At 51.2% G+C, this 18045-nt stretch overlaps 1 protein-coding gene across 9 annotated transcripts in view; it reads left to right on the top strand.

The window, feature by feature from the left end:
* PLEKHA5 (pleckstrin homology domain containing A5) overlaps positions 1–18045 on the top strand; it is an 87316-nt gene that overhangs the window by 15381 nt on the left and 53890 nt on the right. The window contains exon 1 of one of the 9 annotated variants that reach the window (XM_075210824.1): positions 11767–11848. The exons of the other annotated variants lie outside the window; for them this stretch is intronic. The gene's annotated coding sequence lies outside the window, so the exon portion shown is untranslated. Of the gene's footprint in view, positions 1–11766; positions 11849–18045 lie in introns of those variants that run through there. 9 annotated transcript variants of the gene reach the window in all.

Here is an 18045-nt window from a genome sequence, read left to right as displayed (position 1 = left end):
CAGCACATTTAGTTTACAGGACACAGCCCTAATGTAACGTGTCCATCTCCAATTCCCCTAATTCAGCTGCTTTTCCTGGTGTCCTGTGTATGTCCCTGTAATGTTACCTGGGAAAGGTCCTGTAGGCAGCACGGTGGCTATCAGTGGTTAGCTCTTCTGCCTTACTGGGGTCATGAGTTCGATTGAGTTTTGTATGTTCTCCCCGTGTTTGCGTGGTGTTTCCTCTGGGGTGCTCCAGTTTCCTCCAGACTCCAAAAACATACTAGTAGGTTAATTGGCTGCTATTAAATTGACCTTAGTCTCTCTGTCTGTGTGTGTATATTAGGGGGATTTAGATTGTAAGCTCCAATGGGGGAAGGGGACTGATGTGAGTTCTCTGTACAGCGCTGTGGAATTAGTGGCGCTATTTAAATAACTGCTGATGATATTAGTATCTGCATTGTGTGTTTCCCGGGTACAACGTGCTGTGTACGAGGGGTCTGTGACAGGGGGAGGTAACATTCCCAGTCCTGGGACTGCACAGTGTAACATCCTCCCGCTGACACTGTGTAACCTTATTTAGCATTTTATGGTCCTGAACTTGGCAACAAGTCCCCTGCGCGGTGCAGACTGCGGCCTCTCATTCATCTTGTTTATATAACGGTTGCTGCACACTACACTGAAGGAACGTGTTACAGGGGGCTCTAACCCCCTGCTTGTGTGCTTCATCCGTCCCAAAATATAATACAGTGATTGTTCTAAATGTACTATTATTAGTTAGATGTTTTTAGATGTTGTTTGTCCGCTATTTGCCAGTGCACAGTCCTTCTCCAACACCCTATCGTGGTCATTTGACATCTACACGTGTGCGAGCGACCGACCTTATATCAGTCAGTATCAAATCTATCCAAAACCAGTCATGGATCCAGTGCACCCTTTACAGTAACACTTGTGAGGACATAAGATGTGTTCCTGGAGAGAGGAGCTCGACACCGCTGTCACCATCTCCTCTAATATCATTCCTCAATCCCTGTCATTGTTTACAGACTTTGTCCTGTCACAATGTGAGTCTGAGGAGTTTTACAATCGGTGCTTATTATTTAATCCATTTTAGTTCCAATTGAAACACCTTAAACTATCAGTTGTTGAAGCTTTGAAATGTTCAAAATCCCCCGTGTCCCATCCTTCCCTCATCCCACCACAAGTTCTTCTCTTCAATGAGTGTGCGAGATGCGGTTTAATATCAATCTCTCTCCTTAGAGACACTACAAATCCAGCAGCACCCAGAATAACCACGAAGATCGTGCGTCTCACTGGGGATTTACAAGTGATCTCCGCACCAGAAGTTCGCTGACAACACCTGATAGTCATTTGTAATACAGCTCAGTGCTGAATCCAAATAGTTTGAAATCGTTAATTGTATTTGGAGATTAACAGATTGTAAGAAGGAACAATAGGTGGAATTAGGTTTCATCAGGAGATTACCCAGGTGGTCAGTGGTGTTACCTTTCTTCCTACTAATAACCCTTTCCAAGTACAGCAGATATTTCTTCCATAACTCCTCTCAACTCTTTGTAAATACAGTACACAATAGAGGCAGAATTATGTTTTGTGATGTGTGTTGAATACATGTCCTGCATCCCCCCCCTGCCTTGTGGCCGCTGGCCCTCTGCATCCCCCCCCTGCCTTGTGGCCGCTGGCCCTCCTGCATCCCCCCCCTGCCTTGTGGCCGCTGGCCCTCTGCATCCCCCCCCTGCCTTGTGGCCGCTGGCCCTCTGCATCCCCCCCCTGCCTTGTGGCCGCTGGGCCCTCTGCATCCCCCCCCCTGCCTTGTGGCCGGCTGGCCCTCTGCATCCCCCCCTGCCTTGTGGCCGGCTGGCCCTCTGCATCCCCCCCTGCCTTGTGGCCGCTGGCCCTCTGGCATCCCCCCCCCTGCCTTGTGCCCGCTGGCCCTCTGCATCCCCCCCCTGCCTTGTGGCCGCTGGCCCCTCTGCATCCCCCCCCCTGCCTTGTGCCCGCTGGCCCTCTGCATCCCCCCCCCCGCCTTGTGGCCGCTGGTCCTCCACGTTCTCCCCCCTCCCCCCCTTGCCTTGTGGCCGCTGCCCTCCATGTCCCCCCCCCCACCTGCCTTGCCTTGTGACGCGCTGGCCCTCCCATCACCCCCCCCTGCTTTGTGCCGCCCGCTGGCCCTCTGCATCCCCCCCCTGCCTTGTGCCCGCTGGCCCTCTGCATCCCCCCCCTGCCTTGTGCCCGCTGGCCCTCTGCATCCCCCCCCTGCCTTGTGCCCGCTGGCCCTCTGCATCCCCCCCCTGCCTTGTGCCCGCTGGCCCTCTGCATCCCCCCCCTGCCTTGTGCCCGCTGGCCCTCTGCATCCCCACCCCCTGCCTTGTGCCGCAGGCCCTCTGCATCCCCCCCTGCCTTGTGGCCGCTGGCTCTTCGCGTTCCCCCCCCCCCCCCCCCTTGCCTTGTGCCCGCTGGCACTCCCATGTTCCCCCCCCCCCTTGCCTTGTGGCCGCTGGCACTCCATGTTCCCCCCCCCCCCCCCCCCTTGCCTTGTGGCCGCTGGCCCTCTGCATCCCCCCTCCCCCTGCCTTGTGCCCGCTGGCCCTTCTCGTTCCCCCCCCCCCACTTGCCTTGTGGCCGCTGGCTCTCCACGTTCTCCCCCCCCCCCCCCCCCCCATCCCCCCTTACCTTGCGGCCACTGGCCCTCACACCCCCCCTCCCCTGCTTTGTGGCCACTGGCCCTCCACGCCCCCCCCCCCCCCCCCCCGCCTTATGGCCGCTGCCCTCTCTGCAGACCCCTGTCTTTGTGATATGATAGTTAATAAGCATCTTTCAGGTATATATCTCCTTTAATTTATTGACGTTTGCTGTCAGTCATTTTCTTAATTTTCTCCTACGTAGAAGGAGTTTGGTGACTGCTCAGATAATGTTGCAGGATTACATGCTCATGAACTGACTGTCAGTGATTGTCCAGAGATACAAGAACCAACTTCCTCAGAAATCAGTGTGTGGATATCACACTGTAATAGTTCCAGACATTGTATTATCTGACATGGTGATGTACTGGGAATCAGTAACCTGGGCACGTGACCTTTGTGCCATTTTATTCTCTTCTCTATAAAACTTTGAGAAACTTTCTAATAACTTTTCTCTCAGCGTTCTATGAGCTGGTGTGACACCTACGGGGAGTAACTCATGTTGTTTTCTCGGCTATGCAAATCTCTGGATGGCACAGTGGTTAGCATTGCTGTCTCACAGCATGGGGGCCATGGGTTAGAATCCGACCAGGGCCCTAGTTACTGGATAATGTCTGCTGTGGAATATAACTGTAACCTTTACACTTAGTGTCCCTCTACGTTTCCATTGTTATAGGTGTGATTAGTAGTGAAGTTTGTGTCTTTAGGAAACCTCAGGATAACTGGTGTCAGGTAACGGCGCCATCTGCTGGAGAATGTATAACGCTACATGTGAAAGGAATCTCCAACAAACATGTATCATCAACATTTATTTATATAGCACCAGCAGATACCATAGCGCTTTACAATTGGGAACAAACATTGATAAAACAGTACTGGGTAATACAGATAGAGAGGTAAGAGGACCCTGTATGGAACGCTGTTATTTCTCATTGGTTCCCATGTTTTATGTGACATTATTGTCCTTAATATGTATTTTAGTTCTGTCCCCTCCTTGTGGAGCTTTACTTGATGTGTCAGTAAATCTGCTGTAAATATATATTTGCTGGTTGATTTAACTGGTCATGTAGTGTAAAAGCAGTGAATTGTTACCTCTCCTACAGACATTGTATCCTCACCTGCGCTTTATAAACTTCCCAGAATTGTTACCAAGATATGACGCAGCCGGTGGCAATAAAACAAGCTCTTGGCTCTCTGTTGCCAGCCGCTTCCTGCCAGATGTAATCCATGTCTGCCCCCCCCATACCCCTTCAGTACACTTCACAGAAAGCAGGGAGAGTATTCCCAGAGCAACATATGTGGGGAGAAAACACTTCCCCCATGTCCAAAGTAAAAGAGAATTGTTGTAGGTGCTTGTCCTTAACACTGCATATCTGTGTGCATCTAACAGAGTGTGGGTACACCTCATATCTGTGTGCATCTAACAGAGTGGGGGTACACCTCATATCTGTGTGCATCTAACAGAGTGTGGGTACACCTCATATCTGTGTGCATCTAACAGAGTGTGGGTACACCTCATATCTGTGTGCATCTAACAGAGTGTGGGTACACCTCATATCTGTGTGCATCTAACAGAGTGGGGGTACACCTCATATCTGTGTGCATCTAACAGAGTGGGGGTACACCTCATATCTGTGTGCATCTAACAGAGTGAGAACATGAGGTATTTGGATCAAAATGTTTATGCCTGCATCCCAGCGTCGGTCCTACACTGATATATATGCAGCTTAAATGGGATGCACTCCTTCCAGGTAAAGGGGCTTACATCTAGCAAGGGTCCACCTGAAGGTCTTATATAGGCCTAAGAGCAGGTGCATAGACAACACATGGAAATCAGAAGATATAAGACAATGCTTGGTTAATCCCATATTATATATGGTACCAGATGCACAGCAGTATAAATGCCCTATATGTATACAGAACTAAAAGACAATTGTCCTTAACTCTGCGTATCTGTGTGTATCTAGCAATATTCCCGTATCCCTGCCCAGGGAGCCTTGTGCGGTAGGAGACAGAGGGTGAGCCTGACACGGATGGCTGAAGGACTGCTGCCGAGAGTATGGAGTTCTCCAGGAGGGACCATGGTACAAATATGGCAATGGGGATCGGTCTCCCAAAAATGTTTATTTAATTTGGAATACCCCTTCCAGGTTTATAGGAACCTGTAGGTCAGGACACAAAGGGTATTTATACATTTCCGATGCTTCATGTGATTAGGAGTGAAACTGTGTCACAGAGGTAAAGGGGGGTTTCAGGAAGGGGGGTTTCTTTGTTGTCCTATAAACAAGGGGGCGACTAGTTCTTACCTCTTCCCAGAGAGAGGCGAGACAAGACCCCTAGATACTGTTATATGGATGTATTAATGGGGGTACCGAGGGAAAAGGAAATTGGTGAAAGTCCATAGTAAGAAATGTATCAATTACCCTGGAGAATTCAATGTGGTGCGATGTAACTTGTTCTCATAACGTCACTTTATGAAGTGGATCAGTGGTTAGCACTTCTACCTCACAGCAATGGGGTCATGAGTTCAATTCCTGACCATGGCCTTATCTGTGTGGAGTTTGTATGTTCTCCCCGTGTTTGTGTGGGTTTCCTCCGGGTGCTCCGGTTTCCTCCCACACTTCAGAAACATACTGGTAGGTTAATTGGCTGCTATCAAATTGACCCTAGTCTGTGTGTCTATCTGTCTCTGTCTGTGTGCCCGTGTCTGTGTATGTTAGGGAATTTAGACTAAGCTCCAATGGGGCAGGGACTGATGTGAGTTCTCTGTACAGCGCTGCGGAATCAGTGGCGCTATATAAATAAATGATGATGATATCCTAAGGTGCTGTGTGGAAAGTCTCCTAATATGTAAGAAGCGGGTGCGTGTGATAATATGGATACCGTTGCACCCACTGCCACATGAGCGGACTATAGAAGTACAGAGAGCGTTAGAGAGGCCACAGGTCAGGTGATCTTCATTTATTAGAGAACATGTCCCAGGTTAGGTTCCCCCATTCAGTGCTGTTGCCTCTGTCTCTACCTAGTAGCTGACTCCTCCCACTACGCTTTTCTCTCCTTTTCCATTACACCTGCCTCTCAACTGCTTTCTATCCCTCTCATCCACTGGACCCCGAGTCTCCCCTTGTATGTCTCCTCTCTGCCCCCTCGCTCTAGCAATCACTTGCTTAAGATCACCCAGTTCCTCTCGCTAATCGCCCTATTGCTGTCTCCCTTTTATGGTTTCCCTATTGTCCCCGTCCTTCTATTTCTGCTCCCCCTCTGACTTATGTTAGAGTCTCGTACACTGTATATTATCCCTACTTTCTGTCTTATTTAAATCTTAATCAAACTCTCATTGTTAAATAGATTGTAAGCCTGCGAGCACAGCCCTCTTACCTCTGTATGTATTACCCAGTCTTGTTGTATTAATTTTTGTTCCGAATTGTAAAGCGCTACGGAATCTGCTGGCGCTATATAAATAAATGTTATTGATAAAATCCGCTGTCTGAGCTGTGTGGGGGGAGTGAACCTGGCTGCAGGGCTGCATGTCTCATCACTGCTGTTACACATCCATCCAGCAGAGGGCAGTCTCTGCACACATAATGTAAGCATTGCTCAGTGGAGGGGATGTTGAAGGTATAGCTGAGCACATTTGGGAGCTGTTAGGAGGATATTGCTGTTGGAGGCACAGAGGAGCCATCTCTGCTGTTCTGGGTATTGTAATACGATGGCTTGTACAGTGCCTAAGGACCTGCTACCTTCTGTATGGCCCCCACCGTGTAACTCTGTTATTTCACAAGAAGGACTAACAACTGCCCCACGCTTTATTCTCACAAGGGAAGAATGTTCCTTTCCTGGACCCCGTTCATCGCGATCTAATCAATTTCCTGGATCAATCGTCCCAATAGTACTAATCAATATTCATGTGGATGCAGCTTATCAGTTAATTATGGAGATATTTGTGACTAATATTTCAGGAACTAGTTCCTAATCAAGTGATAGGCTGCATTCACGGTCATGGAACTGGCTCCTAATGAATGGATGAACTGTTCCAAAGAGCTTGCACTCTCAATTTGTCAGCTGTCCTCAGTGAGTCTACACTGTCTACCCAGATTAATAACAATATTCACAGGAGCCGCCTCCCTGGTTGATGCATCTTATGATTTTTCAGGCCCTAAAAATCTGGGTGTAGGGTTGTAACTCTGATATTAGGATACGTACAGTGAGCGGTATCTGACGGGGGTCACTTTGTAAAGAACAACCTGAATCTCGTACTGTCAGTGTAGCTGCCTGCAGGGGACATGTGGTAGGGAGAGCGCACTGGTGTGTGTGTGTTAGCAGAGGGAGAGCGGCACTGGGGGGTGTGTGTTAGCAGAGGGAGAGCGGCACTGGGGGGTGTGTGTTAGCAGAGGGAGAGCGGCACTGGGGGGTGTGTGTTAGCAGAGGGAGAGCGGCACTGGGGTGTGTGTTAGCAGAGAGAGAGCGGCACTGGGGGGTGTGTGTTAGCAGAGGGAGAGCGGCACTGGGGGGTGTGTGTTAGCAGAGAGAGAGCGGCACTGGGGGGTGTGTGTTAGCAGAGGAGAGAGCGGCACTGGGGGGTGTGTGTTAGCAGAGGGAGAGCGGCACTGGGGGGTGTGTGTTAGCAGAGGGAGAGCGGCACTGGGGTGTGTGTGTTAGCAGAGGGAGAGCGGCACTGGACAGGATGTGTGTGTGTGTTAGCAGAGGGAGAGCGGCACTGGGGGTGTGTGTTAGCAGAGGGAGAGCGGCACTGGGGTGTGTGTTAGCAGAGGGAGAGCGGCACTGGGGGGTGTGTGTTAGCAGAGGGAGAGCGGCACTGGGGGGTGTGTGTTAGCAGAGGGAGAGCGGCACTGGGGGGTGTGTGTTAGCAGAGGGAGAGCGGCACTGGGGGGTGTGTGTTAGCAGAGGGAGAGCGGCACTGGGGGGTGTGTGTTAGCAGAGGGAGAGCGGCACTGGGGGGTGTGTGTTAGCAGAGGGAGAGCGGCACTGGGGGGTGTGTGTTAGCAGAGGGAGAGCGGCACTGGGGGGTGTGTGTTAGCAGAGGGAGAGCGGCACTGGGGGGTGTGTGTTAGCAGAGGGAGAGCGTCACTGGGGGGTGTGTGTTAGCAGAGGGAGAGCGTCACTGGGGGGTGTGTGTTAGCAGAGGGAGAGCGTCACTGGGGGGTGTGTGTTAGCAGAGGGAGAGCGTCACTGGGGGGTGTGTGTTAGCAGAGGGAGAGCGTCACTGGGGGGTGTGTTAGCAGAGGGAGAGCGTCACTGGGGGGTGTGTTAGCAGAGGGAGAGCGTCACTGGGGTGTGTGTGTTAGCAGAGGGGGAGCGGCACTGGGGGGTGTGTGTTAGCAGAGGGAGAGCGGCACTGGGGGGTGTGTGTTAGCAGAGGGAGAGCGGCACTGGGGGGTGTGTGTTAGCAGAGGGAGAGCGGCACTGGGGGGTGTGTGTTAGCAGAGGGAGAGCGGCACTGGGGGGTGTGTGTTAGCAGAGGGAGAGCGGCACTGGGGGGTGTGTGTTAGCAGAGGGAGAGCGGCACTGGGGGGTGTGTGTTAGCAGAGGGAGAGCGGCACTGGGGGGTGTGTGTTAGCAGAGGGAGAGCGGCACTGGGGGGTGTGTGTTAGCAGAGGGAGAGCGGCACTGGGGGGTGTGTGTTAGCAGAGGGAGAGCGTCACTGGGGGGTGTGTGTTAGCAGAGGGAGAGCGTCACTGGGGGGTGTGTGTTAGCAGAGGGAGAGCGTCACTGGGGGGTGTGTGTTAGCAGAGGGAGAGCGTCACTGGGGTGTGTGTGTTAGCAGAGGGAGAGCGTCACTGGGGGGTGTGTGTTAGCAGAGGAGAGCGTCACTGGGGGGTGTGTGTTAGCAGAGGGAGAGCGTCACTGGGGGGTGTGTGTTAGCAGAGGGAGAGCGTCACTGGGGGGTGTGTGTTAGCAGAGGGAGAGCGGCACTGGGGGGTGTGTGTTAGCAGAGAGAGAGCGGCACTGGGGGGTGTGTGTTAGCAGAGGGAGAGTGGCACTGGGGGGGTGTGTTAGCAGAGGGAGAGCGGCACTGGGGGGTGTGTGTTAGCAGAGGGAGAGCGGCACTGGGGGGTGTGTGTTAGCAGAGGGAGAGCGGCACTGGGGGGTGTGTGTTAGCAGAGGGAGAGCGGCACTGGGGGGTGTGTGTTAGCAGAGGGAGAGCGGCACTGGGGGGTGTGTGTTAGCAGAGGGAGAGCGGCACTGGGGGGTGTGTGTTAGCAGAGGGAGAGCGGCACTGGGGGGTGTGTGTTAGCAGAGGGAGAGCGGCACTGGGGGTGTGTGTTAGCAGAGGGAGAGCGGCACTGGGGGGTGTGTGTTAGCAGAGGGAGAGCGGCACTGGGGGTGTGTGTTAGCAGAGGGAGAGCGGCACTGGGGGGTGTGTGTTAGCAGAGGGAGAGCGGCACTGGGGGGTGTGTGTTAGCAGAGGGAGAGCGGCACTGGGGGGTGTGTGTTAGCAGAGGGAGAGCGGCACTGGGGGGTGTGTGTTAGCAGAGGGAGAGCGGCACTGGGGGGTGTGTGTTAGCAGAGGGAGAGCGGCACTGGGGGGTGTGTGTTAGCAGAGGGAGAGCGGCACTGGGGGGTGTGTGTTAGCAGAGGGAGAGCGGCACTGGGGGTGTGTGTTAGCAGAGGGAGAGCGCACTGGGGGTGTGTGTTAGCAGAGGGAGAGCGGCACTGGGGGGTGTGTGTTAGCAGAGGGAGAGCGGCACTGGGGGTGTGTGTTAGCAGAGGGAGAGCGGCACTGGGGGGTGTGTGTTAGCAGAGGGAGAGCGGCACTGGGGGGTGTGTGTTAGCAGAGGGAGAGCGGCACTGGGGGGTGTGTGTTAGCAGAGGGAGAGCGGCACTGGGGGGTGTGTGTTAGCAGAGGGAGAGCGGCACTGGGGGGTGTGTGTTAGCAGAGGGAGAGCGGCACTGGGGGGTGTGTGTTAGCAGAGGGAGAGCGGCACTGGGGGGTGTGTGTTAGCAGAGGGAGAGCGGCACTGGGGGGTGTGTGTTAGCAGAGGGAGAGCGGCACTGGGGGGTGTGTGTTAGCAGAGGGAGAGCGGCACTGGGGGGTGTGTGTTAGCAGAGGGAGAGCGGCACTGGGGGGTGTGTGTTAGCAGAGGGAGAGCGGCACTGGGGGGTGTGTGTTAGCAGAGGGAGAGCGGCACTGGGGGGTGTGTGTTAGCAGAGGGAGAGCGGCACTGGGGGGTGTGTGTTAGCAGAGGGAGAGCGGCACTGGGGGTGTGTGTTAGCAGAGGGAGAGCGGCACTGGGGGGTGTGTGTTAGCAGAGGGAGAGCGGCACTGGGGGGTGTGTGTTAGCAGAGGGAGAGCGGCACTGGGGGGTGTGTGTTAGCAGAGGAGAGCGGCACTGGGGGGTGTGTGTTAGCAGAGGGAGAGCGGCACTGGGGGGTGTGTGTTAGCAGAGGGAGAGCGGCACTGGGGGGTGTGTGTTAGCAGAGGGAGAGCGGCACTGGGGGGGTGTGTGTTAGCAGAGGGAGAGCGGCACTGGGGTGTGTGTGTTAGCAGAGGGAGAGCGGCGGTGTGGTGTGTGTTAGCAGAGGGAGAGCGGCGGTGTGGTGTGTGTGGGACACGGATCCCGCTATGTGTTACAGATAAGTGTATCCGCGCTGAGCTGATCTCTGAGCTCCTGATTGTCTGCAGCAGCTTTCACAGGTTGCTGATTATTGCGTTCATATCCCACGAGGACGTCATGGCAACCGCTTCACTGCTACGTGTCGCTGATACCTCGATGTGGGTGCTGCTCCCCGTTACTGTAAGTGTCTGTTGTATCACAGTGTCCTCTGCGTGTTACCTCTGTCCTCCAGGTGACAATCAGATTATTGGGGCCCCACCCTATTCTGTTTACCCCGTCCCTGTAATCACAGCTCGGTCGCAGTATTTAGTTATTGATGATTGCCGCAAATGTGAACATAGAGGAGGAAATGGTGCAAACGTGTGTACAGTAATGTGTACAATGTATCAGTATCGCGGTGCTTCATTGTCCTGACGAAATCCGTCACATTCACATCTTATCCGGATACTGGATCTGTAAGTGGCAGAAATCTCACATAACAAATACAGAAATAAACCAGGAAAGTAGTTTGGTATTTTGTACAGGACTTTTCTTTAATCAGAAGTTATTCCCTACACGCTGTTGGGTGCTGACATCTCATGTCTGTGGTCACTGACTTTTAAATTATCTGCCTGTTGTGTCTTATTTGTTATGTTTTTTTTAAATGTAATGGACCCAAAGAGTCTCTGATCCAGATATACCGCCCTGCCTAGTATGAGTTTTATGATGTACCTGGCCGAGGGCTCGGGCCGGCATGTAATGTGATATAGACACTGTAAGTATATTACATAGAATGGCCTCAGAAGGGGATGGGGCCCTTATTCCAGCGCTGTAGCACATGAACAGACGCATTGTGTTCTAGCTGAGATAGACAATAGGCGATTGTGGGTGTCCGGGAAAGTGGGGTCTCTGGAATGTGGTAAATAGCCACAGCCTCCAATAGTAGTAGTGCCCTGAATCACTGCAAACCCCCACGCAAAATCCCCCCCCCCCCCCAATAATAGTGCTCTTGTCTCTGCATGATGGTGGGGATCCCACAAAAGTACTATTCTCTCGGGGGGGTTAGTACTGAAGTACTCACTGTAACGGCTACAGCGTGGGCTTGTTCCATTTTAAATAATTTTAATTAGTTTTGAAGTTTGTCCTTGTGATAGAGCCGGACCCCCCTCACTGAGACCACTGCATTGTATACTACGGCTATAATGCTCTAACACATATTCACATTCCATGAGTCCCCAACGACTATGTCCAGATTAGCGCTGTACGTCTCGTTGAGCGCTAACTCTCGCACCAGGTGTTTGTGCTGACGCTGTTTCATTGTCGGTGTGTTACATAACTCTGGTGTATAATGAACAGGACATGTGCCCCCCGGGCTGTGCCCATAGTTGGCTACTATGAGCCGAGTCACTGGGCCACCTGCTTTCTTTTACCGTTCCTAATAGGCTGCAGAGCCGAATGTCGGCCCCCAGGCTGCAATCTGCCAGCCCTCCCCTGATAATGAAGCTGTTAGTGGGCACAGTCGGAGCGTTGAGTGACACACTGAGCATGCTCACAGTGTTCTTGGAGATTGCAGTCTGCTCCATCTGTCATTCAGCTGAGGCGTGTTCCTGTGCGGTGAGTATCATCCTGTTACCAGGCTGTATATAGACACCTATAGGGTGATAACCATCTGATAAATGCAATATGTGGTTGGAGAGTTAATGTTTGTATCGGGGATCGGGCTCTGTAATAGCAGTTTGTTTGTTCTATGCTGGGAGCAACAGTTACATAATACACCGCTCGGAGGATGGAATCAGCTACAGTCATATTGTTGGGGAGCTGGAGTTGTTTCCTGGGCGATGGGATCACACATCTGTGGGCGTTATGAGGCTGTTTAATGCTATTTATACTCTTTATTTGGCACAAAACTTTCAGTTGCTGCTCACGGATAAAGTCAGAAATAAATGGAGCAAAGAAGCCTGACATTGTAGTGATGGAGGGGGGTATGTAAAATCCCCCCTCTCCCTTTACAGACCACAAGATCTTGTCCTCTGTTATCTTGGGCTCTGTAAAGTAACAAGGTCTCCTGTATCTGCAGGTCGGAGAAGCTCCAGAAGTGTTATTTATATGGTCGTATCCTATGTCTGTGCTGCGGGATCTGCTATAGTGGTGGAGGAAGTGTTATCGGTGGTCTCACATGGGAGTCGGTCTGTGTATGAGTGGTCGCAGGATTACCGAGAGCGCAGTCAGTCTGTGTATGAGTGGTCGCAGGATTACCGAGAGCGCAGTCAGTCTGTGTATGAGTGGTCGCAGGATTACCGAGAGCGCAGTCAGTCTCTGTATGAGTGGTCGCAGGATTACCAGGAGCGCGGTCAGAGTCTGTTTATGAGTAGTCGCAGGATTACCTGGAGCGCAGTCAGTCTGTGTATGAGTGGTCGCAGGATTACCGGTAGCGCAGTCAATCTGTGTATGAGTAGTCACAGGATTACCGGGAGCGCAGTCAATCTGTGTATGAGTGGTCGCAGGATTACCGGGAGCGCAGTCAGTCTGTGTATGAGTGGTCGCAGGATTACCGGGAGCGCAGTCAGTCTCTGTATGAGTAGTCGCAGGTTTACCGGGAGCACAGTCAGTCCGTGTATGAGTGGTCGCAGGATTACCGGGAGCGCAGTCAGTCTCTGTATGAGTGGTCGCAGGATTACCGGGAGTGCAGCCAGTCTGTGTATGAGTGGTCGCAGGATTACCGGGAGCGCAGTCAGTCTCTGTATGAGTGGTCGCAGGATTACCGGGAGCGCAGTCAGTCTCTGTATGAGTGGTCGCAGGATTACCGGGAGCGCAGTCAGTCTCTGTATGAGTAGTCGCAGGATTACCGAGAGCGCAGTCAGTCTCTGTATGAGTGGTCGCAGGATTACCGGGAGCGCAGTCAGTCTGTGTATGAGTGGTCGCAGGATTACCGGGAGCGCAGTCAGTCTGTGTATGAGTGGTCGCAGGATTACCGGGAGCGCAGTCAGTCTGTGTATGAGTGGTCGCAGGATTACCGGGAGCGCAGTCAGTCTGTGTATGAGTGGTCGCAGGATTACCGAGAGCGCAGTCAGTCTCTGTATGAGTGGTCGCAGGATTACCGGGAGCGCAGTCAGTCTGTGTATGAGTGGTCGCAGGATTACCGAGAGCGCAGTCAGTCTGTGTATGAGTGGTCGCAGGATTACCGGGAGCGCAGTCAGTCTGTGTATGAGTGGTCGCAGGATTACCGGGAGCGCAGTCAGTCTCTGTATGAGTGGTCGCAGGATTACCGGGAGTGCAGCCAGTCTGTGTATGAGTAGTCGCAGGATTACCGAGAGCACAGTCAGTCTCTGTATGAGTGGTCGCAGGATTACCGGGAGCGCAGTCAGTCTGTGTATGAGTGGTCGCAGGATTACCAGGAGCGCAGTCAGTCTGTGTATGAGTGGTCGCAGGATTACCGGGAGCGCAGTCAGTCTCTGTATGAGTGGTCGCAGGATTACCGGGAGCGCAGTCAGTCTGTGTACGAGTGGTCGCAGGATTACCGAGAGCGCAGTCAGTCTGTGTATGAGTGGTCGCAGGATTACTGAGAGCGCAGTCAGTCTCTGTATGAGTGGTCGCAGGATTACCAGGAGCGCAGTCACAGTCTGTGTATGAGTGGTCGCAGGATTACCAGGAGCGCAGTCACAGTCTGTGTATGAGTAGTCGCAGGATTACCGAGAGCGCAGTCAGTTATTGTTGGGGCCCCCCCTTCTTATTAGACTTATCTGGAGGAAGAAGCGCTTCAGCCATGTCTAGTGAGGGTGGCCTGTGATACGCTGGTAAAGTGTATATGTCCCTGATCACCCACACACCAAGTCCCAGCAGCTGGTGTTTTTCAGCACGGATTTGCTTCCAGTATTAACCCTCTCCTTCCCAGGCCTGTAGTCACTGCATGGTGGCGCTGGGTACTCCCAGCCATAGTGATACTGCTGCTCCCTGAAAGACCCTGATATCTTGTATGATCTACAAGTAACAGTCTTCTGTAGGACACTCAGCTGTCCCACAAGAAGCATCGCTCTGGTCTGATGCACACAGAACCGTCCAGTATAAATGTCTGGCGATGGATACATTCTTACATGCAGGCAGGGGGCCATCGTCTTTGTCTCTGTCCTATAATCCTCGTATCTCTTGGTCCAGTGTTGGGGGGAGACTGGGTGCTCACAGGGTGAGCTGGGAAATGAACCTTCGTCCTTCATATAAATTATACTAAACACATATTTTGGATTGATTGAAATGTTCCTAATTGTCTGAAGCTGCTGGATGAAGGCTGGTTGCTGGGAGAGCCAAGTAGGGCTTATGTTAATTATACAATAATTGTGCTGTAGAATGGACTCGCTGCTCTCCGTGGTCCTATTACTGTTCCGATCTGTCAGACCCTTCAGTATAACGCAGCAACTAGAGAGTAATTAGACACATTGCTCCGTCTGTGTGCTGGATGGACACGTCGCTCTCCGTGTGACAGGGTCACCTTCTATGTACAGCCCTAGGGCTTGTCATACACAATGTGTTTAATTACATATAGATTTACATGCTACCCTCCGTCCCTGCCTCTGTGGCTTTGGACCATTGGTTGAAACCCACAAGCTTCATATAATGTTATGTTGGGATTTCCTCGTGCTTGGCCCTGCTTCCCTTATTTTGTAAATTAAAGTAAATCAGGTTGGGGCGCTCGGCCACCCCAGCGGCAGACTGTGGGATTTATCTGGTCATGTGTGGTGAGCTGACCTAGATAGTTGTATTTACTGGGTAATTGTGAAGTATGATTTATTCATAAAATTCCTGAAGCGCTGCACCGGTCCATGCGTCTCTTGCCGACTAGGCGGCCGTATGTGTATGTGCTTTAATTGCTGAATTCTGCACTCTGTGCTCTTGAGAGGAGAATTACAGCTGACAGCCGTCATTTAGGAAGCCGGAGCTGTGCTGACGTGTGGTGTTATCACTACACAGGGTCACTAGCCGTACAAATACCAGTACACCAGGCCATCTAATATTTGTCAGGGTCCAGTATGCTTGCTGGAATCAGACTTGTACAATGTGCATATTTGGGCTATAAAACATGTTGGATAATCTCCAGTTCAGCCAACTGCTCCCGGTCCCTGAACATCGGTGACCAGCAGTTCCTGTGAAGCAGCAAATAAGCCCATTATTAGTAGATTGGATCGAATAGTCTCCTATCGCTGGCTGCGCTTGTCGCTTCTCCTGCTAGCGGTGATCCCCATCAGTCAGGTGAGCAAGCTCTGAGCTGAGTGACAATAAGCCCCACCAATACCGTGAGAGCTCTGTGTACAGGGCTGACCTGTTATAACAGGTCTCCTATTATAAGACCCTTATTAATGATCCCATGAGTATGGACCATCCTAATGTCTAGATCCCATCAGAGGACCTCTTACACTTCCTGGCCGGGGCTCTCTGCTCTGTGTCAGATAAATCACTGATTGTTTAATGTAGATATCAGGATTCCGTAACTGCTCAGAAACCCTCCGTGTACACATGTAAACACGTGTGTTCCCTCCTCTAATCATGGGACAGTAATTTTACATCTATCCAATAATAACTTCTGCTTTTTGGATGTGGGAGATGTCGTTTTCTAATTGAAGGGAAGATTGTTCTGGCACTGTGTTCTATGTTTCTATCTGTATCCTGTATCTCACATTTATGGATAGACCGGCTGCACATATATCTGTCTACATGGGGTCAGCGGTTCTCTGAGGAGGTGACCTGCAGAATCTGTCTCATGCCTGTCACACTCGGCGTTCATGTGCTGGACCTGACTGCTGTATCTTGTATGTAGTAGGTGGCTGTATTATACTAATTATCTGATGGTAATGTCTAGTGGTTAGCACTTCTGCCTCACAGAACTGGGGCTGTGAGTTGTATTCCCGACCATGGCCTTATCTGTGTGGAGTTTGTATGTTCTCCCCGTTTTTGTGTGGGTTTCCTCCGGGGTGCTCTGGTTTCCTCCCACACTCCAAAAACATACTGGTAGGTAAATTGCCCCTAGTCTGTGTGTGTGTGTGTGTGTGTGTGTTAGGGAATTTAGACTGTAAGCGCCAATGGGGCAGGGACTGATGTGGGTGAGTTCTCTGTACAGCGCTACGATATTAGTGGCGCTATATAAATTGATGATAGTCTAGGTAGTGTGATCCAGGATAACTGAGTGTATAGAGGAAGAGATATCACCAGGTGACAGTGACTGCTGTACAGGACTCTTGTAGAGACACAATAGGTGGTTGTATTATACTAATTATCTGATAGTAATGACTATAGTCTAGGTCAGTGAGGGGCAATGAGGCTGCACAGAGAAAGGAGAGAGGGAGCACAATGAACTCTGAGCCAGGATAAGAACTATATGTAATGAAAGCACACCTGGAATTAACACCACAGAGACATCGGTTGATCCGTGGACCGCACAGCGCCCTGTTCAATGTGTATCCAGGAACGCTGACACTGTTTCTGCTTCTACTGTGTTAAGTTCTGTACCACGGAGAGAAACATAAAACTGATGTTTCTCTTGTAACCGTGATTGCAGGATACACGTAGGAGCATAAATTTGTGACAGTATGGGTCTGACATATAGCATAGCGCTGTACCCTTACTTCTCCATCTTCCCGCTGTGACTCCGATATGTCTCTGTGAATCCCGGCTGTACGGTGTAAATTGTACAACTGATTTGATGTGAGCGTGCGCTGAGCTATATAAAGACCTGTCCTTTATTATACATCACTGATTTATCCTCCTCGCCATGTATAATTCTATATAGATCTAATATGGAACAGACAGAGAGCTGCTGGGACGTTTACACGTGGTGGGGGGCTATAGAAGAAGAGAATCCTTGGCTCTGGGTAGGATGTGTAATGGGATAAGAACGGAGGTATTGTATTGTGTCATTTTGTTACACAGTAAGAACTTCGAGTTCTGACCAGAACAATATACATATACAGACAACGTTGTGCCTCAGACTCTCTGGTCTATAGCTGTGAAATGTTATGCACAAAACTGCCTTGATTAGCTCCTTATATTATACTGGGCAATGTCCCATTGGGTTATGGCTCTGGAAACTAATGCCAAAAGCTAATGTGGCCAAACTGAAGGGATGTCTGAGGAGCACTCTATTGAGTGGGCGATATTCTATGATGCGGTACTAAGCGGCTAGCATAGAACAGTCTGTGGGGTCCAAGTGGTATACAAATATACTTGAAAGTTCAATGGGAATGAAGTGGGACTTACTCTTTCTGTGGGAGCCGGTGGATCTTGTTCCTTACCTCCCCCAGGTGGAACGGGGGGCGGCGTTGTCCTGGCCATGGAACTCTCAGATTCGGCTTCTCCAGTGGCGCGTGTCTCCAGCTGTTCTTTCCTTCCCTGCGTCCCAACAGCGGATAATGTAATATTGGTGGTCTGTCTCCACGTTCTGTTATACGATCTGTAGCTTGTGTGCAGCATATAAGGTTGAAATAAAGTTCAAGAAGATCGGTATAGTAGAGTTTTCCAACGCGTTTCCCCCTCACTCCGTGGACTTCATCAAGGATGATACAGATGTTCCATATTTATATACTCAGTCACTGTGTCTTTAGATTGGGTAGCCAATCACAGGAGGATGTTGATTGTGATTGGCAGTCCTATCGGATCCATAAAGTCTTTGGCATGTGGATACTGAATACATACTAAGAATATTGATAACCTAAACCAGTAATATAATGGATATATAAAGAAGGTATACTTTAGTGTTTTATACATTTGTATATGTATAGTAAATAGTGTTAAAGGGATCTAATAGCATCACGGTGCTCTATGTAATA

The sequence above is a fragment of the Mixophyes fleayi genome, chromosome 4 (assembly GCF_038048845.1).
Source record: "Mixophyes fleayi isolate aMixFle1 chromosome 4, aMixFle1.hap1, whole genome shotgun sequence".
Classification (NCBI taxonomy): domain Eukaryota; kingdom Metazoa; phylum Chordata; class Amphibia; order Anura; family Limnodynastidae; genus Mixophyes; species Mixophyes fleayi.
Note: the sequence above shows the minus strand (reverse complement) of the source record. Positions and strands in the feature narration are given on the sequence as shown.